Genomic DNA, 22,154 nt, shown 5'->3' on the forward strand with positions numbered 1-22,154 from the left:
ATTATTAAATCTGCTCTGTGACAATCCATATTTAATTTTTACCATCAAATTTAAAGATAATTAAATTCTCACAAAATACAATCTTTCAACAGCTTTATCCCAAAAAATAAAATAGAGGGTTTTGTCTGCAAAACCCACAACGGTCAAATCCTAGTGGTTTGTACAAGACTCAATTACCACTGGATATTATTTTCTGTCTGTGTTTGGATTTTACAATCATGTGTAAGTGAGATCAGAGAGACTGGATTTATTTGAAAATCACATTCTTCTGCACTTCCTTCCCCTCTTGGGAACTTTAACATCTCAATATAAACATCCAGCAGCTGCAGGAGGTATTTGGCAACTATGTTCACATGCTACAAATATTTAGATACGTGCTCGTATTTTGCCATATTTTCTTCTCAACTAGGCAAGTAGTAAAATAAGACAGGTGCTCTTAAACTAAGTAGGTATCTAACTGATGTATTGTAAGACAGATGTAATCATTTAAGTCAATTGAAATCATCCCAACGTCCACTCTACTGTTTTCATCCTCCCTTCCTTGCTGGCTGTTGCATATTGCAGACTCTGTAGCTATTATTTCATGTTGTTTGCTTATGATAAATGTTGCAATCACTGGTGACACTTGGCAAGCTGTGCAGTAAGCAGGCTTGAACTTCAGATGACTTCCAATGTGCTGCCAGTGGTTGTCCTCAATAGATCAGCTGGAGTCAGACCACTTTCTCCATCTCTGTCATGGTTTCTCCAGCCTTTCTTTATTGCTTGTTTGCTTTCAAACCTTCCCTTCCTTTCATGCTTGCTTCTGTGTCTTATCACACAAAAGCCTAAAACTCTATCTACTCTTGGACAGCAAGTTTTGTGTTATTAACTGACAGATATTAACACAAAAGAGAACAATAAGGTTTGGGGAGTCCAAGAGAAGGTCAGCAATCTGCAAATTAAAAGAGGTTAATATAACTGTGACTGCTATTTTCTTGTTGACTTTCAAAATCTAACATACTGTTGCAGAAAGTGGGTCTGGAAATTACGGCGTGGCATTTTGAAAGCGGATCATTTTGAAAGCAATCTTCTGAAATTGAAAACAGCTGTTAAAATTGATATATTTTGGTTGCGGTAGCCATAATCAGGAGTCTGTTATTGTCATCCTCACACATTAAAGCTTTAGTTGCTTTCCAAGTCTACCTGATGTTATTATCTGATTTTTAGTTCATTTTAAAGCACCTAGTGGAGTTATTACAGTTTCTTCTACCCATAACACACACAGTCTGATTGAACAATTCATCAGTCAGACATATATTGAATAAAGCTGACACGGTTTTCCTGAACTACAGATGCCAAATACCTCATATGCCATGTTGAAAGACCTGTTTGTTACCCATTTTGTTGGCACCCCACCTAAGAACACATTTTTATTTGTTATAGAAAAGTTTCTTATTTTCATTAAACAATATTTAGCAAGAAATTTGGTTGTGATTTCATTTTTATAATTGGAGTTTTAGCTTAAAATTCAGCTTCAGTGGTTTAAGCGTCCAGATGAGGCTACATCCATGTTTCTCTTTCTTTATATGATAAAAGCACTTTTTTGAATGTGTTTATATTTTAGTAGTTGTAGTTCTGAGTTGGTTTGGACCATTGACTGTATATAAAGATGGACGTAATGACAGCTCCCCAAAAGTAATCTCAAACATCTCAATCACCCCCTGGTGCTTGGCTGCAGTATAGGTCATAAGTCCCGCCCCCTCCATGTTAGTGGATGAGCCAAACTAAAACAGTACACATCAAATACATGTTTTTCAAAAATGGTTTCTGTCATTTAGAACCACCTGTCAGGTAGTTATTATCATGCTGATGTTTGTCCAAGTACTCATTTTTCTGATAACTTTGTTTTCAATTAGTTATTTGAGTTATTTGGGTCTGACATCATGGTTGAGAGCTGTGGCAGCCACTCTCAAACCTTCGTCAGCCCGACTCTACCGTGCAGACTCTGGCTCCAAATGACATCAGCAAGATGGCAGCTCCCATAAAGGAAATAATTTGGCTTCACTTTTGCATAACAGTAGGAAGCGGAGATGCGTCATCCATACATCCATTGGACAGACAGATGTTTTGCCAGATTATTGACCTAATGTTGAGTGGCTCATGATGGAAACTGAGTTGGGACACAGAAATACAGAAGTGCTGTAGGTTGTACAATATTAAAAGAATTATTTTGTTAGACACCAGTAGAAATTCTCCTGGATGATTCTGTTTATATTTGGGCTGGATTGATATTTTGGGTTGATAGTGGACTTAAATTAAAACTTCTAATTCAGATCAGTTACACCAGTCAGCTAGATCAAGCTTTGTTTTGGTTTGTAACTCCCTAAACAGAAAGCTTGCTTTGAGACAAATCCATGGCATATATGGACTTTCATTCTTCTATTATAGCTTTCCCAGCTGATTAGAGCAGTGTGTAGACTACATTTTTCATTCTCAGTGGATACACTAAGGTTAGACAGCTGCCATTTTTGATCACTTTCCAACCAGAAGAGCTTATTTGACTAGGATTTGGCATATTCAGGATCCACTCTGGTTGCCGTGAGGCCTGCTCCTGGTGGCTCTCCACATGGCAAATGTTAGGCTGCAAGTTGAGGATGAAACCCTAGTCTGGCTGTTTGAAAAACTGGGGCCACAGGGGTTGAGTTTGGTTCAAATCGGAGTGCTGATCTGAGATCTGTTTGCCTGTGGAGGTTGACAAGCACCAGATGTCGAGTCATGTTGGCTGGCCAGTGACCCTGGATCAGTCCTCATATAGTAAAAAAGTTTGATAGGAAACAGACTTTGATGGTTTGAAGAAAGGAACTAAGACAACCACAATTAGAGTCAGACTACAGCAGAAGAGGGCCATGAAAGGGAGAAATAAAGAGGGAGGAGATTTGGATGGAGGGAGAGTGAGAAAAAGAAAGACAGCTGCATGGAGTGATGGAAATAGAGAGACAGACAGACGTCTCCTCATATATACATTGCCATCTAAACATAATCAGAAACAGCTCTGAAATAGGTTGTTGAAATGGCTGAAAGGCTGTGCATGTGTGTGTGTGTGTGTGTTTGTGGATATGTGTGTGGTCCTTTTTCCACAAAGTAGTCCCAGCCTTACCTAACCAACCAATGTTCAGCCAAACATCTAAAATATCACTCTCACCACTTCCTGCACTTTTTAAACACACATTTTTTTTTCCTTATTCACGCATATCACTCTCTATCCTTTCCTCCACTTCTCAGTTCTTTGCTCCACTGATTTTGTGGGAAGTCAAGCACTGCAGAAAAGTAAACGAGAGGCTTTTAGCTTATATTTTCTTGTGCATAAAGACACACACACGCAACTGAAGAAACCACTTTTTTTTTAAACTGCTTGTTTACAGGAGGAAGCGGCTGAGCAGGGGAAAAAGGCAGTGAATGTGGGGAGAGAATCGAGGCATTTCTTTTCCCTTTTGTCCTCAGAACACATATTTTATTGGCTGTTTGCTGGAATGAACCAAGTGCTATGTGAAGTGTCAAATTCAGAGGGAAATAGTACTTTTTTCAGTCCATAAAGGCAGTTCCTGAAAGTCTGCCTCACTGTCCTACATGGAAAATGGGTTTCAGTGCAGAAGTCACAGAACATAAAAGCTGGAGATATCCCACTCCAGTTGTGACAGTAACAAACATAATCTTAGTCCTCTCTCAGAGATCTCTCAGGGATTTCTCAATTTACTCAGTAATTAGAGCCCTCTGTTCACATTGATTAGTCATTTGTGCATTTTTGGATGGTTTTTAGCATAGATTAATTTTATAATCATTTTCCTCCCTAGGGGATTTATTGAATGTATGCACATTATGTAGGTTATCTCTTTATTACGCTTTGTGGCAACTGTTTTTTCCATTTATGGGCACCTTCATATATTTAATAATCTGAACCGTATATGCCCTCTTGTCTTGGGCGCACAGTTTTGTATATTTATTGGCTTGTGACACTGGTTATCGTTTCCATTGATTACTGAGGTCACACCTTCTTATTCTGAAGAGGCTACTTTGGGGTTGTCCTTTCACAGATGGATCTTATTATATAATTATGTATTCTTGTCGCTGATTGGCGTTTGAACCTCACCTGTTTGTTTATATATATTGTCATTTCTTCTTTTTTTATTACGCTGATGATGGCTTCTGGCTGAAACGCGTCTGTTTCTGTCCACAATGAAAAACAATAAGAAGGTAGATCCGTTAGTGTTTTGTTTGTTTCATCTTTACCACAACCGTGCGCCCGATACTCTGTTTAAGATTTGGAGCTGTGTGCACTGCTGCTTTGTACCAATAACATACAGGTAACATACAGGCAACATTTAAGGCTGACAAAGGACATAGTTTACCAACTATGCTGGAACATCAAGTTTGAAGGAAACATTTTGTTTGACCCCATGAGCCCTATTTTTCATAAGAAAATAAATGTTGTAGTTTATGCTGGCAACACTGCATCAGGTGTAAAGATGTGTGGCTTCCCTGTGTCCCGTTTGGTATTTTGGTTTCTGTGAACTTGGCTGTACTGACTAGTACTTGTAATTCAGGATCAAGCAACACAGTGTAATGTTGATGTGAGGAATGACCAGGATTTGCACTGGTTGCTCAATGATCAATGATCTTTCATAGAACTACGTGATCTACTTCACTTTCTTTCACCTGGCTGAGTTTGGTGGATTAGACATGCTTCTTCATTTCCACAAATACCACTACTCTACTGGGTTTATATGATTTTACAACCCAGTCTCACATCAAAATGTATAATAGCTATATTGTTTTTAGACCAGTGTAGCTATATATAATATTTCTAATATAAAGCTATATATAATATTTCACTATATTTCTTTGTCTATAGCTGAGTCCATATTTCCTTTGTAAAATCAATATTTCATTTCATATCCCATTTCAAAATTATTTCTGTTGTTGTTGAGTTATTAAGGACACTTTGGTGTTTTTGTGTTCAGAAATATTGAGGATATCATTAAAATCAACAGTGAAGATAATGAGTTACATCCCAGCAGCGGGTTTGTCGGAAATCCAAAGAAAAAGAAGTAAGACAGTTACATAAAATAACACAAATAACATAACAGCTCAGATAACTACACAGCGCAAAGACAATTATTCAAACAACATGCAACTACGTGGTTTCAGTGACAGCAGTGTCCATAGCAACCACTATAGCAACGATAGAAAACGTTGCCTTCCAACAATTTTCTGGCGAGACCTGAAACAATCAACATAATAACAAACAAACTGATCATATACATTCACTGAACAAAGATTATGAAAATAAAATTTACATTTCTCTCTAGAAATGTTATCAAAATGCTTTTTAATGTTGAAACTATCTTAAAATATTGCATTTTGTCCGTTTTTTTGCAGACAGAAACTTGACAGTCAGTGATGTGGATGCAGGCCAATAGAAAAGAACAGGCAAAAAAAAAAGAAAAGGCATCTCACAATTTTAAAGCCATTATTGTGAAACTAATACGTTTTGGGCTGTGGACCAACGTAGCTATTATACATTTTGATGTGAGACTGGGTTGTTAAATCATATAAACCCAGTAGAGTAGTGGTATTTGTGGGAGTGAAGAAGCATATTAAAGTCACCAAACATACCCAGGTGAAAAAAAGTAAAGTAGATCACATAGTTCCATGAAAGATCCATTTTTAAGGATACATTTTTAAGTTCTCTCTTCATTCTACGTAGCCACAGCTGCAGTTATTCAAATCAGTTGTTGCTCTGAAATAACTAGATTAACTTGAATTCAGTCTGAATAATTGGAATTAATACTCAAGTAGATTCAAACTATGTTAGATATTAAAAATCTTCATACCAATCCTAGTATCCTTGGACAGTTCATTCAATCAAGTGAAGGCTTTTGGAAGAATATAATTAATTTATCATTTAAATTGGTTATTATAATCACAAACTGGTAGCTGGTAGATTTACCCTCCTTTTTATTTATTGCTATAGTCACTGAGAACATATAAAAGAAAAGTGAGCATGTGTAAGTTGCCCTATAAAACTGGTGTTGAAAGTGCCACATCCCAGATGTACAGTAGTTTAGGTGAGGTGGAAGGAAGGTATTTACTGAGTATGATACAGTGTATCTATATACATAGTGCATGTACATCTTCATGCAATGGGAAGCCAAATGTTACCTGTCAACACAAGAGCCTGAGCTGGGATGTTTATCTCTGTTCTCTCATTCACACACATGCACACACACTTACTTCCTCTTTGTTTACAGTAGCAGGCTGAACAGTGAGACTTTTCTTTTTTTTTTCCTCACTCAAAGTGTAACACGGGGTAAGGACACAGACACTGCAGCATTATTTTATTCACACTGCTGCCTCAGGCTAAGGCATCCTCTTGTATTCTCCTTGTAGTCAACAGAACCAGTCTGTTAGTCTGAAGGACCAAACATTTATTCACTTTAACAAAATGGATCATAAACAGACCTGTTAAATTACTTTTCATCTGTGACAGATGATGACTGAAGCACTCAGACAAACAGAGAAACACTTTTCAGTCTCAATTTAGTAGGGCCAGCAAAGATTTTAGACTCTTTGTGTAGTTTGAAAATGAGTTTTCAGACCAGCATTGAAATATATTTAAGTCTCTCAAAATGAGAATGGTTAGCTGTTTATTCTGGTCTAGATATATTTGATTTACCAGCTATACAGATAGTATTCAGGATGTATTTCAGTGTATATTGTGTGTGAAGAATACTGTATATAGTAGACTCTCAGTACCAAAATACATGTTGCCACAGGAGTTCAATGAAACAGACTTCTATTCTGATTTACAGTGACTTATTGCAATTTACAATCTAATTTGCATTTAGCATGTCAAGCACATGACTCAAGTCAAGTTAATGCTTACTTTAGATCAACAGTGTGGTATTGTTTTTTTTTTTTTAATCAATACAGGAAGTAATAAAACAAACATCAGTTTTCCAATGAATGACTAGTATCAGCTATCAGTTAACTGTTTTAACCCGGCAGTGGCATTCATTTTAAGATAAGTGAACAAGTGTATTAGCTCAGCACTCCTCAACACAAACACTTTATCTTTTTCCCCCTGAGAGTGAAAAGACGCCAAAAACCCTCCACCGTCCAGCCTTTAGATGCCTCAAAGACGCCAAGGCTATCAGCTCAGAGCGGAAGAAGCAACAGAAAATAAGAAGAGTTTCTTTGCAAACAGCGGGATGACGCCAAGGCTTATTGACAACGTCTATACAGAAAGCAAAAGGGAGGTCAGACTGAGGCGGAGAGAAACACGAATAACACTTAGTGCTTTTTACTTTGGGACCAAGTATGCAATTCTCCTCAACACCAGAGCTAATCAATGTGCCACTGACTGAAAGAGTGGAGAGAGAGAAAGAGAGAAACATATTTCTCCTCAACACCAGACCTAATCAATGAGGGTGATGGGAGGAATAGATGCAGAGAGAAAGAAAGGATCCTTGACATGAGAATGAATCAATGAATTTTAGATAGAAAAGGATAGAGAGAGGGGTCAAACCAGGGAAAAAAATGAAAGAAATTTGGAAGAGAAGTGGAGGGAGAGAGTCAATCATTGATCAGACTAATGAACCTCAGGCTAGTGGCTGGTGGCTGGGATTTAAGCCTCAAACACACACTCACATGGAGAAAGGCCACAAACACACAGCTCACGTCTGAGGCTGATTGCAGAATGGAGTCACTTAAGTAAATCAAAATGTTGTAGCAGACTCCATACAAAGAGACAGAGAGACGGAGAAAGAGGCAGACAAAGAGATGGAGTGGAGGGAGTTAGAGGAGACAGAGTGTGTGTGTGTGTGTGTGTTACAGCTAGTGCACAGTCCTGACTGTGAAATGAGACACAGATGGGTGAATGACAGAATATTTTGAAATGACAACCTTTTATCTGAATTCAGCTCAGCTGATATTTTATGTGCAAGTTAAAGTCATCCTCAGCCGTAGTGCTAAGCTCTCATTGCTTCAGTGTTTTTCAGCTTAGCACTGCTACTAGAGATTTGCAGGGCTTAATTGCAAATCACTGGTCATTTATCCAAGTCCATGAGTATTTTGCTTAGTCTCATTATTATCAACTACTTCTGCAAGTGCTAATCTCAGGGAGGGTAAGGGCAAATGTTTAACTTGTAGGGTTTCCATAAGATTCTGCAGGTGTATCAACTGTTGAATTGTGATGACATGAAATGGTCAAACTGTGGAATGACTTCCCAAATGATTTTTGAATGTGGCTTCAGTGTGTGATGTGATTTTTTTTTTTTTAAAGCCAGTTTTATATCTCCACAAGTAAGCAATACTGCAGAGAAAGGGGAAACCAAAGAAAGTTGTCTGCTGCAGCATGATGTTTCAAGGTAGGGATAGATAAATAATAGATCAATAATTCTGCTAACCATTCAAATACAAACAGAGATGTCAATATTAATGTCCTTCTTGCATTCTTGATGTATTTTCCAGATGCATCTTATGTCCATATCTTCCTCTGCTGTGAACATTTTTAAATACCTCACTCCAGGGTAGCGTTGGCTTTGCTTCCACTGTGTGGATTAGTGGTTTGTAACCACAGACTGGGCCCAAGGACACCAATTTACACACATCTGCTGAATAAGCAGACAACTTGCATATGTATACACTTGTGTAAAATTGAGTGCACCTTTGGTGGAGTATGAAACAGGCTTTAGTTGTAACCAAAACCATCTTGACATTGCATGTGCCAGTTAAAAATGCCGTTTCTGAGCCAGAATAAATGGAACTATGGCCAGTTTACAATTATATTATTTTCACATCTTTTTAATGTATTTTCTCTTGACGTTACTCGGAAGAATCAGTTTCAGCACTAGCCCTGTCAGTATGCATATTGTCCAACAATTCTCTGAATCAAGGGTCTGTATGGAAAGCCTGTTCTTGTCTGTCTTGTCTGTCAAAAGATACCTGCCACCACACACCTAATGGAAGCAGAGCAATTACAGACAAGTTTGTTTCACTTGTCAATAGTGTGTATGATTCACTATAAATGACTCCTTAAATGTTTAAAATCGACAAAGAGACAATAAAGCAAGACAAGACCTTGTCAACACAGTAAAAGCTCCATGATTGCCCTTGAAAAGAAAGCACAACTGAGTGTAATAGTAGAAAGGGCATGATTTTGATTGTCACAAATTAAATGTGTTTTTCTTTGGGCAATTTTTTGCACGATTTTAACAAACTTACTATAGTATTATATAAGTAGAGTAGCTCCTTTAGGGGATAGCTCCGTGCATAGGTTGTATGCGTAGCGAGTGTGCAGTGTGTGATGGTGAGGCTGGCAACCACAGCAGAGAATATGAAGTTAGCAGTTTAGCTTTGTGAATAAATGCTACATCTTCTCAAGACCCAAAGCAAGGTCCCATGTCTTGCTTACCACCTACTGATAAAAGTGAAGGGGGTTAGCCCAGAAGTTAGCCACAACTGGTTAGCCTAACCTGACCAGACTATTCTCTTTTTAGTGACAATCTCAGCCAATGTTTGCTGTTGAGGAGTTCCTTGTCTTGTCTTGTTGGAAATGCAAACATTGTTTTAAGCCGTTTGAAGACACAACTGATGTTGTGGTTTTTCTGGTGAGGACATGGTCCCAAGGAGAAAATCTCTATTGATTTTAATGGTCTCACATCATTTACCCCAGCATCACCCTTAGGACAATCTTGTTCTGTTTTTTTGTTTCTGGTAAAGCTCTAACACCAGCAAAACTATCAGTCTGTGCATTCCATCCATCTGTTTTCATGTAGTCAACCTTGTAACCTCAAGGGGCTTAGCACTAGTGTGGTTGTTATTGAAATTAAATGGCATTTCAGTACTTACCAATATGTTTCATTTGATACTCAACTAAGCAAACTTGAATTTGAGAGAGAGAGTATGTTAGGAGAGCAAAAATGGAGATGTGTGAAAAAAAGAAGAGTTGGACAGGTAAAAAAAAAAAAAAAAAAAACATGGCTGGTGGCTGAGAGGACAAAAAAGGATGGCAAACTGATGAAAGAGTAAAACAGCTAAAGCAAAGGAAGACCCAGTGACTTAGGGGAACACAGTCCTCCATACTAACGACTTTGTCAGAGCAAGAGAGTAAAAGAAGGGAGAGAGAGAGGGCACCGAGAGCTGACTTGGCAGGAGAAAATGAATGAGGGAATGAGGGCGAGAGAGACAGAGAGGGAAGGGAGGGAAGATGAGGGGTCAGTGCACTGGTGCTACAATAAGGAGAGAGAAATGTGGAGGACTGATGAGAGGCTCTGAAAGGGCTGCAGCTGCCTGTACTAAAGGACTGAGTGGAAGAGAGGATAGGAAAGTAAGAGAAGAGGTCAGATGAAGAGGATGGCAGGATTGGGAGGGATGTGATGGGAAAAGGTAGAGAAATGAAGGGAGAGAAAGAAAAAATGGAAATCCATCCATGCTTAAGTTTGAGGAAAGAGGAGTAGAGGAAGTTAAGTTTGTCTTGTGTTTTGTCCAAGAAAAAAGAACAGATATTGATACCCTCTTATATCTGAACTAAATCTCTACATTTCCTTCTTTTCATTCATCTCTTTTCTTTGTTCCCATTACTATAACTTTCCTATCATCATTAAGTCCTTTCCCTTACTTTCTTTCTCCATTCTAAACCAAATTAGCGCTGTTGGCACGAGTCTCAGTTAGCTACATTACCACATTAGTGAAGCTCCTGATAACATTCAAGTAAACCTACAGTAGAAAAGGGGTAGTCTCCAGTCTGAGTGATGTCATATTATATTCATTATACTCCCTCAAATGACAAGTGGGTTTGCTCATTTTAGCCAATTAGCTGCATATTATGTACACTTTCAATTTATTAATGCTTAACATCCATTTGCAGAGACTTGAAATGCTTGAGATTTCCCGGTCTTTATTTTCATGTCACAGTTTTGGTATCATTGCAACTGCAGAGAGCAGTTTCGAAAATGCTTCTTACTGGTGAATTTAAGTGAACTATGGTGTCAGAATTTTGAGTGTCAGGTTCTGAGCAGTAATCTTTTTCATTCTGTACATAACAAAAGTCACATTATCCCTTTCATATCGTCCATATTCATTTTCTTGTCAAAAATGTAGAATTTAATTTATCTATATTGCTGCATTTCTTGTATCTACAATGTATTGTGAGACTTTTTACCTTTAGTCAACTAGGGAAACACTGTGCTGTAACTGTGCTTAATTTACACATAAATAATGCGTACATACAACATATAATGAGCTCATCAAATCTGATGTCTTGTTAAGAGTTGGGATGGAAACTATTTGATGGAAATTAAAAATCAACAGAATTAATTAATATTCCCTTCACAAGAGGAACATGTTCTAATCTTCTTTATTCAGTATATTAAATGAAGGCAAACTGTTTCTGTGTCCTTTCAAATGATTCACCCTTTTTAAAAAGTACCAGACCAGCATAGGAGGCAGGTAGATCACTAGTAAATAACTAGAATTAATGCCCCTACCTAAGACCAGACCACTGGTAACTATACATGCCCATCACCTCTACATGAGGAGAATGGGAAATGACACACAGACAGAGTAGTTGGTATATAAAGAGATAATCCTGATTTTCCACTGTTTTGTATGTTGGTCTCATGGTTCATTAGATATGGACATTGTTCTGATGAAAACAAAAAAGGGTTATATTCAGCAGGCAACACTTTCACCAGACACTTTCTATTAATCATTGATAGAGTCAGGACACAGACATCCTTTTGGATGAAAACGTTGTATGATACTTTGAAGCAGAGGAGTTGGATTTGGTAGATAACTGAGAGGTAGTTGTTGAGGCTTGAGTTGAGGACTTTATTGCCCATAAATCCTGTGCACTGATGTCAATAAACTAAAGGTCTGCTTCTTAGTTTGTGAGGAGGACTCAGTGGAGCAGTTCAGCTGTTATTGGTTCAGCTGTCTTTGGAAGGGTTCCCTAACTCACTGCTGTATAGGAGATACTATTGAATTTCATTTCTAAAAGGACAAAGTGTAATTGCCTCCAAAAGGTGACCTTTGTGCTATTTTTTTCTAATGGCTGTGATAAGACAGCATTGAAATTTCACTCAATTTGCAGTTGGCACCAACTTAAGCTTAGCTGGCTTGTTCTGTTCTTGGGGTCCCATCTACCTTATTTCTGGGCTGGAGGTGTGGTAATAATGTGATGTCAGAATTCATAGCTAAAATAGACTGATATCAGAGTTTGGCTATTTTTTTAATGGAGAAACTGGTTGCTATATCAGTTGTATTTTAAATTGTGCAAATGAATGTGAGAGAGATATGGATTTACTATAATAGCACTGCATAGCATTTCTTCTTTGGAAATTGCAAATAGTCACTTCCTTGAACAGTAAAAATGTTGCAAGATCAGCACATCCAGCTTTCAGCGCAGATCGGGGTTCTACTTTCTTTTTTTAATAAAATGCAGACTAGTATAGCTTAAATGACTCCTTTAATTACATGTCGTGAAATCCCTTCCCAGGACTGCTTGTGTCTAAGAGGATTACTGTGATGCTAACGCTGGCGTTAAAATGCTCTCAGACTACTAACTGTCAGTCTTGGCTGACCTGTTGTTGTAGAACCACCGTGACTTGCTACTATTCCCTTCCCCCACCTCCAGACTCCTTTCCTTTCTCCTTCCCTTTTCTTATCTGCATCCCATTATGTTTTCATTTCATGGTTTCTCTTTCTCTTTTCCCCTTAATACCTTCACATGTGTCACTTTTTGTTTCTATCTGCAGGTCCTCACTTGTCCGCCCTCATTCCCTCACTGCCCCTCTCTCTCTTTATCTTTACAACTCTTCTTCTTTCTCAAGGTGATGTGCATTGTCAGATGCAGTGGCCATGAAAACACCAATTTTACAGCACAAGAATTCAGGAACAGAAGTTACTGATGGAGGAAGAGAAAAAGAGCACTACCACAACGCACACACACACACATGCACACACACACTGATTTGTATTACCACACATTTGAGGACCCTTATTTATTCTCCTTTGCCCAAAACTCTAATCTGTAACCTTACATCCTAAAATCAACCCTCATATGATTTCTTATAAAAAGTTGAATTTGCTTTAACTTTCTGTTAAAATAGAAAACAAATCTAAAGCAGATGTCTCATTATGCCTGCCTGATTCTTTAAAACAGACTGGAATGATATTGGTTTCTGTTGGATAAATAGCAGAATTGTAATTATTACTTCAGCCATTTCTTAATTGTAAACCAGTCTGGAGCAATCACATGAGTGATTTTTCCACTCAGCCTCAGCATTCATTACCACTCTCATACACAGTTTGATATATCTAGCCTGACCTGGAGAGAAACATCTGTGTTTTGACTCATCTGTGGAAGATCTGGGTGTCAGTTGAAAGTTATAGCTGAGGATTAGACACACGGTACCTTCACTTAATCTATTCAGTTTTTACAGTTCATCCTGTTGACAGTGAAGCTGCTGAAAGGTCTCACAGCTCTCAGGGAGTTTCCTCACTGGTTCAAACCCTTGTTTTCTTGCCTCTTTTCAAGGCCATATTACACTTCCCATGTACTGTTTGTATTATTAACATTATGGTTCAGTTGTGAAATACATTCCATACATCTTTAGAGATAACTTGCCAGACTTCTGAAGCAAAGTAATGAATGTTGCATCACCAGTTCTTTCCTGATGTGGTTGTGAGTGACCTATAGGCCAGCAGCAGCACAGGACCGGAGACATTGTGAAGGGCTGTAGAGTATGAGAATCCAGTCCTAATCCATTAAGAGCTCCAAAATATTGTATATTCTCAAAGCGACACACAGCCAGTACAGTTTAGCTAGAACTGGAATCTGTTTTACACACAGGCATAGATGTAGATGTAAAAACTTTAACTGGAGAAAAAGTCATAAATGTGATTATTATGAACCAAGATCTCTGCGCATTCCGGTTGAACAGACATGATTTTGAGATAAGGGGAACCAATTTTGACACAAATTGCATCCCCCAGGTGCAAAGGGTTAAACAAGACTATGATCTTTCGTTGACTTACTGCTTTGAGTCACCTAATTTTTTTATGGCAGTGAATATTAATATATATTAATTGTGTTCATGAAAACATAAGACTTATGTTTCTGATAAAGATATTTGCTAATGTCTATCTGTGCAAACTTAGACTACATTCTCACTAACATTTTAAAACGAAAATGATCTCCATCCACACAAGCGTTTTAGCACTAACATAATACTAACATGTAGGGCTGATAATGCTGCTGGACATGGGTGTGTCGCAAATTGCTGGAATAATAGCTTGCGTCCTGCGCATGTAAGCAGTAGTAGCATTATAAAATGCAGGATTTAACTGCACAACAGCTGCCAGCATAGACAACAAGGTCAGCAACATCTGTAATTTGTTATCCATGTTGAATTAACCGCTGTTAGTCATCGGCTGATGTCATTTGTTTTCTTCCAGAAAAGGGTCACGTGATAGGGCATGACGAATCAGGGAAGGACACGTTGTGACTGATAAGACCCTATCACTAAGTGAACGTGGGTGTCTGCGTCATTGTTTTCAAAAGTCTGTGTTTCCGCCTGTCCAGACTAAAACACAGTCCCGGAGTTTTCAAACTAAAATTGGGGTCAGCAGCGTTTTCAAAAGTCTTTATTTTAGAGGTTTGACAATGCCAAAGTAGTGAGGATGCTAGGTGTAAACGTGGAAAAAGTTATGATTTTAAAATGAAAATGTATTAGTGTGGATGTAGCTTTAGAAGAAACAAAAGTAACTTGTCAAAAGCTAAGTAATGTTATGTTTTGGTGGTATGGTGCATTCAGTCTCCTGAAAAAGAGGAGTATGATCGGTGTTTTTCAGAGGAAGAATCCTCTCAGAAAGGTCAGTCAGCCAGAGAGAATCCACTGCATCTCATGTTGAGTGAATGGACACCCTCTTTGAAAAGTGGTCAACAGAATTTATCTCCATGTCTGAACTTTTGGCTTGCCTTTTACTAGAACAACATGTATTACTGAGCACATTGATTACATGACTATATATCAGTGTTTGTGAATCAGCATGTTTTCTGCCTTTACTTTCCGTCACTTTGAGTCTTTGTTGTTTGTTGTGTAATTGTGAGCTGTCTATAAGAATTCATCTTTCTAGAAATTTTATAATTACAGACATGTTTGTGCTACAAAACTGTCATCCTCTAGCACCGGTGTTTTACCTCCTAGAGCAGTAAACATACAGCCATTTCTCTGTAATCTGGCATTGGTGGGCAGTAAAATAACAGAGGCATGGTTAATATTCATAATCTTTGTTGCCATATAATACTAAGCTTGTCCCAATGGCGCTATCCCACCTTCAAAACACATCTCAGCTGCTCTCTGTCTCTCTTTTCCTGTGTTTTTCTGTCATTTTCACTGGTGTGGGTCATTGAACAGAGAGGGGCACTCTCCACTTACATGCCCCACAAAGGCAACCTGTGGCTGGGGAAAGAGGCCTGCCTCACTCCCCTCTCCTTGCTGGGAGTCCAGAGGTGGAATGAGTTTTAACGCTTCAAAAACCACGAGTCTTAACTCTTCTACTGACCTCTTTCACTATGTCGATGAGTCTTTTACTTTTTCCAGGATCTATTCTCTCCCTTCTTTTCTTTTTTTCTCTCTAAATCACTCACTCTTGCCCTCTCTCCATCTTTCCTTTTGTTTTTCTTTCTACCTCTGCCTCTTGCTGTGCCTCTCTTTCAGTCCATGTTGTTCATTCTCCACCTCATCTAAACTCTGTTGGCCATTGTTGTTGCTTCTGAAACTTTTAATTGACTTGCTGTGTCACCTCCTGTTCTTTCTGTACCCTCTTTTCTTCTCTCCTTGTTCAATTTTCTGTCAGCAGTGATGGAGTTTAACACAAACCCTGACCTCAGCTTCAATTGGCCTTCTTTTCTCATCTTGTTCTATTTATTTATTTTCACCATTAGTTCCTTTTTTTCTAACATGTTTTCTTTCATGCCATGAACATTTGGGCTTGTGGTATCTCAATCCATTTCTTCTGTGTTTATTTTTGTTTATTTATCTATTATTCTTTATTATTCTTATTTACTCTATACATTTTATGCTTTCATAATTTCTCCCTACAACCACGAAGAAGAGTTATTCAGCCTGTAATGATGCAAAAAAGGAAAACCTGTCTCTGCTTCTCACTGGCTTTATACTCCAAAGACATGCACACCCAACATATATTGTGCTGTAAATGACCCTTTTGGAAAATCTTCCCATAACAAAATGTTTTGTAACCAAACTGAATAGAATAGAACTGTTTTTTCTGAGTGTACACTGAATTCAGAGATGAGACAAAAGAACAAAAGCCTGGAAACCCTGACAGGGGAAATGTATAACATTTGACATGGTTTATAAGAGCGTGAGAGAGAGAGGGGGGGGGGAAAGTAGTGATGCAGAGAGAGAATAAGTGCTGTGCAAGAACAGAGAGAGCAGAAGAGAATCGGCATATACAGTAGACATACAAAGATGGAGACAGAGTCATAGTGAAGCTTGTAATCGCTCTGTCTTTGACAAATAAACTCCTCCCTCAAGGACAACTCACCTTACTGCTCCACTGAGATGCCAATTTACTGTGCACACATCAGTCCATCACACTGATGTGTGGTATGAACTGCTTAGTCACACATTCTGGAGTAAAACAATGCCTCAGGGTTTAAACATTTGCTACAAAACATTTGTCCTACTGTCCTGTAACTACTGTATGATAACTGTATACACATACAGTTCCATGAGGATCATAGAAGTGTGTTTTTTTGTCATGACCAAGGCTTTCCTTTTGTTTTCTTTCTCAGCTTTCTTGTCAGCTCATCTAACATTATGTTTCTTCACTTGGCAATTCAGGAGCACAGCAAAGTCCCTCTGGGAAGTGATTAAGCAATGAGAGGAAGTGCTAGACCATTCTAATTTGGCACTGGTGTGGCGTGCCTATGACCAAAGGCCACATGCCTACAGCACACCACAGTTAGATAATGCTCTATTGTAATTAAGATGATGTTCATGCTATTGGGATATAGTTTTTGTGTGAATGACATATAAAAGAGTAGTGCTAATCATGAAGTGAATCAGTGCCCAGACACCTTTTGGTGGAATGAGAGGATACTGGCTCTAACGTTTATTTAGAGACATTTCTGATCTGTGTCTATTTAACATGATGTCTGCAACATCAGAAAGGCTGTGAATAGTAGCTGTCAGTTCACAGTGCTGCCTTACTTCATATGCTGGACAACAGGTTTTATAGCTGGTTGACTGTGACAGGCTTTGCATCAAGTCATTGATTTGATTAATAACCATTAGGGAGGTGCAGAGATCCCAGTATTTGTATTTCTGTCTGCATTGTTTGTTTGATTTTGTTTGGTGAATTCTGCGTGAAACACTGAACACTGCTTTCAGCAACTTCAGTCAAAATAAAAAAAATATATATCACAGTAAAAATATATATCACTGTAAAAATATATATCACTGTAATGGCCTTAAAAGACCAAATGCTATTTAAACCCCATGTTTAATAAATGAGATGCCTGACAGATACTTGTGTTTTATAATCAGGAAATTGGAGCAGTAGAGTACTTGGGTCCATTATTTTTCTCCACACTGTGATTTGTTTTGGGAGCTGACACAGAAGGCAGCAGCCTCTCTTCAACACTGATTGTGCATGGATTTTTACTTTAACTGAGGGAGCTGGAATTAGTTTGAAAAGCTCATTTGACCAAATACCTTCTGGTAATGGATTTTGTTCATAATTAATCTTGGTAAATGTATGTGTGTGTGCGTGCATGCGTGCGTGTGTGTGTGTGAGGAGAGAGAGAGAGAGAGCATTTACTGTAATGTAAGAGCTGCCTATTGTTCAAAACTTTGTAATCAAGAAAAAAGGCACATGGCCAAAGAGTATTTACAGTTTTAATGTATTAAACTGATGTAAATGAAAAGTTTTGTATTGTTCACCTGATAAAAACCCTTAATAAAGATTTTTCAATTTAGTTTTAGAAGTATGAGGCTGCACTGCTGTAACGTCAACATGTTTAAAATGCTGCTGAAAATAGAACATATCTCCTAGATGATTCATTATCATCTAAACTTCACATTCTTGTTTGCAATGTGTATCACACATTTACTAGCAGCAGCAGCATCTGGGACAAATGTCAGGATCCATTTCATCTGCACTGAAGATTTGTCACTGAAATGTTCTCTTTTTCAGATGGGGAACTTGATTGATTGATTAATTAAGCTTACATTCTTAATATCAAATGATTTATTTATTTGGTAAGGAAACCGCTAGTGGATGCTACATCCCACATTTCTAGCACAGCTGGTGAGTTCTACTCTGATAGCTCATGCTAAATGCTGATTCCCTGTGTATTTTACGCTACACTATGTACATACATATGAAAGAAACTGGCTTTCCCCAACCAACAATTCTATCTCTTTTCACTCCACCAATCTCTTTTGTCTCTTCATTGATTTGCATACACTTTATCTGTCCTTCTCAGGGTCTACTTCCCTCTCTTTCTCCTCAATGTTGATCTTTCTTTCCCTCATCCTCTCTCTGGATCTGGACCATTTCTATTTGCTGAAATACACACTCAAATGTGTCTGAAAACCCAATGTGTATTGTAGTCAAAGGGGGGATTTGAATGTGTGAGTCTGTACATATTTGTGACCTGCCTTGTTTATTGTCTGGTAGGAACTGGGACTTGGGTGTAATAGACAATTTTCTTCCTTATTTTCTGATTTGCAGCCCAAGGAGGATTCAGCAATGGACGTTTCCTCCCTGGTGTTTATTTTAGAATGAGGGGAAATTGATTTGAACTTAACTATGTCTTATTTGGACACTGTTTGTGTCACTGATAGTACGGTTAGACCACTCTATTAGTTTGCCAATATATGGAGTTGATACTGAGTTTGTATTTAAAAAATCAATTGTGGTCTAGTTGTCTCATAGTTTCAGTTTGTCTGCAGTTGAGGAAGAAACTGTTTTAATGACTCTGTTGGTGGATTCACTGGGTACAAGCAAAGAGTTACATAACTTTCATACTGTATTTGACTGGTAAAGACGGACCTGTGACCATGGCATTCATGATGTTGCATTTTAATTGTCCATGAATGTTTTATTGACTGTTTCTAAAACACGCAATTTACTGCCGATCAGTTTCTCCACCACACATGATGATTCCAGCCCCGGTAATTAATGTAACACACAAGTACACAAGTTGTCAATAAATCGGCATCTGTATTTGAAATAACATAATAACTGTGCACAACCATGACCAGTGGCTATCTTGGCTCTAGCAGAAGATCTTGGATACAAATCACACAAGAGACTATTTATAGACCATGCAGACTTTTTGGCAAATGAAGATGAATGATTTATGTAACACCTCAGGGGCCATTTTCACAAAACATCTGAAGGCTAGAAGTAGCTCCTTGTTGGCTGATTTTGGAGAAATCCTAAAAATAACAGTTGTGTCAGCCCTATTTTTAAGACTTCTAGGTTTTTGAAGTAAGAGCAATTCATTAAGCAGAACATTTCTCTCTGTCAGCTTGTAGAAACACACTCAAACCATAAATACCTGCTTTATTCTCTCACATAAAAAAGAAGGCTTGCTTAGTTGTCATCACTGGATTGTGTGTTGTAGATGGTGTTATAGATATGATGCATGTCCAAGAGTACACAAAGCCATGTTTGTCAACCAAAAGCAAAAGTGTCATAGCATCAGCACACAGTATAAAATACCTGTCATTGTCAGTGTCCAGGTTGAACTGATGGCTCCGGTATGTTGCTCTTTGGGAGGTATCATGTCCCAGTTGGATGTCACTGGGTGGGGGGACAGTAGCTGTCTTTGCAGGCTGTGACTCTTCACATCCACACACAACCAGGACCTCATTACAAGATGTAAACTCATTCCATTGTTTTGATAAGGTTTTCTTTCCTTCATAGATTACATGAATACTGCTCACAGACACAGACACATTAGTCTTCTTCAACAAATTTATCATCTCATGAAACAACATCACGCATCCAGTGGTGTCATGAACTAGTTCAGAGTCAGCGACAAAAAAGGGAATCACACACATGAATAAAACTTCTAAAATGAGATTTATTGTCAACTTAAGATAAAATATGATAATATTAGTCAGCTAAGTCAGTAATGAATGCAATGTGTGATGAGTGAAGTATGTGATGCATGCAAACAAAACAAAACCCTAACTCCATCTGTCTGGTGGAGGCCTGGGAGGAACAGAAGAGAGAGGTTAACAAAGAAGCCACCTAAATAGGTTGAGGCCTAAAGTACCCAGGTGCAGGTAGTTTTCTGACATCCTCTCCAACCCTGCCCCCGGCTCCTGGGCCAGGAAGCCGAAGCAACCTCTTAAACAAAGGGCAGAGGGAGGGACATCACAGTGGCAATATGGTACTTATTCCTCAGTAAAGAGTACTGATGACCAAATGCTTAGAATAAACACTCAAATACATGTACACTTAGATCTGAAGGACATTCTTTTGAAGCGGCACTTTCTTTTTCACTGCTTTTTCCTGAAAATGATTTTTAAAAAATCACAAGTTGAAACTGGGATGCTACCTCATCATTTGTCTTAAATATAACATGAATGTGCTCTGTACATTCTGTGTGTTTGTGTGTGTGTGTGTGTGTGTGTGTGTGTGCTACTGTTGCCTTCCAGCATCTGAGTGAATAAAAGGTGTTTAGATTTACATTTGCAGTGATGCACACAGATGTAGATGTGTTAATGATGCCTGAATACTCATCCAGAAATCCTTACTGTGTGTGTGTGTGTGTGTGTGTGTGTGTGTGTGTGTGTGTGGCATGCAGCTTTTAGCCTTGAAGGTTTGCGTGGAAAGTGGAACAATTACTAAGCTGGTAAAACAGCATATGGGGAGAAAGTGAAAGAGTGAGAGAGAGAAAGGGGGGAAAGCGAGCACTTCCTCCACAACCAAAACGCCCTCCTCCTTCTGCCTACCCCTCCGCTCTTGCACATATCCCTTCTCTTCTCTCTTTGCTTTCTATTTTCTCCAGTGAGGGCAGCGGAGAATGAATAACAGCAGGGCTGGGAAATGGAGACGTGATGCTCTTTATGCAAATCAAATACCAGCATTGCCATTCATTTCCTTCAGAACACCCTTAGGACAGAAAAGGAGCCAAAAAGCACTGGGAAAAAACAGTAGGGAAAAGTTGAAGCCAGGTCAGCTTTGAGCAAATATTTTTACAAAACCGAAGAAGGGTTTTGTGAAGGCCAATCACCGATCAGTATGCAACCTGGCTAAGCTGAGTGCAGCGTTGGGTTACATTTCTCACCAGCCTTGACCAGCCAATACACCACAGAGAAATGTACAAAGCAGTTAACATCCAAGTCCACCATCTGACTTTCACAGCTACAAGCTTTGCTTCTTACATTTTAAAATGAGCCAAACATACAATTCAGAGGGTTTTTCAACAGATACAGTAATTTTGTGGTTTTCACTGAATTTCTTCATCACCACTTTACATTAGATTTAAATTTCATCTGACATTGACAGAAACAACAAATACCTGAAAGTAAACACCTGACTGGTAGTGGTTGTTTGCTCTGGGGAATGTAGCTGCAGGGCTTAGCTGGATTATAACAGAATGGAAATGAATATAGGTGACATTGGGCCTCATGCAAGAATCACTAGTATGAACAGATTTTTTTCTTCAGTAGCACATACCAGCGATTTACGGAAAAAATTGTCATTTAACAATTTTCTGGTATTTAAAAATTCCTGTCATGCGAGTCATGTACAGTCAAGCCTTTTCTCAGGATTCTAATAAGAGTCATAATCTCTGAATCTGAATGGATTTCAGGTTTAAATACAAATCTGAAATCAACTAAAATAAAATATATTACCTAAACAAACTTAATGCAAAATTAATATTTTTTTCACTATATCGTCATCATCATGGCTGCCAAGTTTTTTAGATGTGATGATTTTTTTGGTTATATTTCAGCACAGCAGTAGTTGTAAACAGCTCTCTGTCCAGTATCATTTTGTGCTGCCAGTGACAGTGTAACATCACCTACTGTAGGATGTAATATTCTTTATTTCTGTCACAG

General features: G+C 38.4%; 1 protein-coding gene across 7 annotated transcripts in view; it reads left to right on the forward strand.

The window, feature by feature from the left end:
• The window catches only part of LOC137179643 (teneurin-3), a 370,272-nt gene that overhangs the window by 195,525 nt on the left and 152,593 nt on the right, over window positions 1-22,154 (forward strand). The window lies entirely within an intron of this gene.

Source organism: Thunnus thynnus, chromosome 3, assembly GCF_963924715.1.
Source record: "Thunnus thynnus chromosome 3, fThuThy2.1, whole genome shotgun sequence".
In the NCBI taxonomy this organism is placed as follows: Eukaryota; Metazoa; Chordata; class Actinopteri; order Scombriformes; family Scombridae; genus Thunnus; species Thunnus thynnus.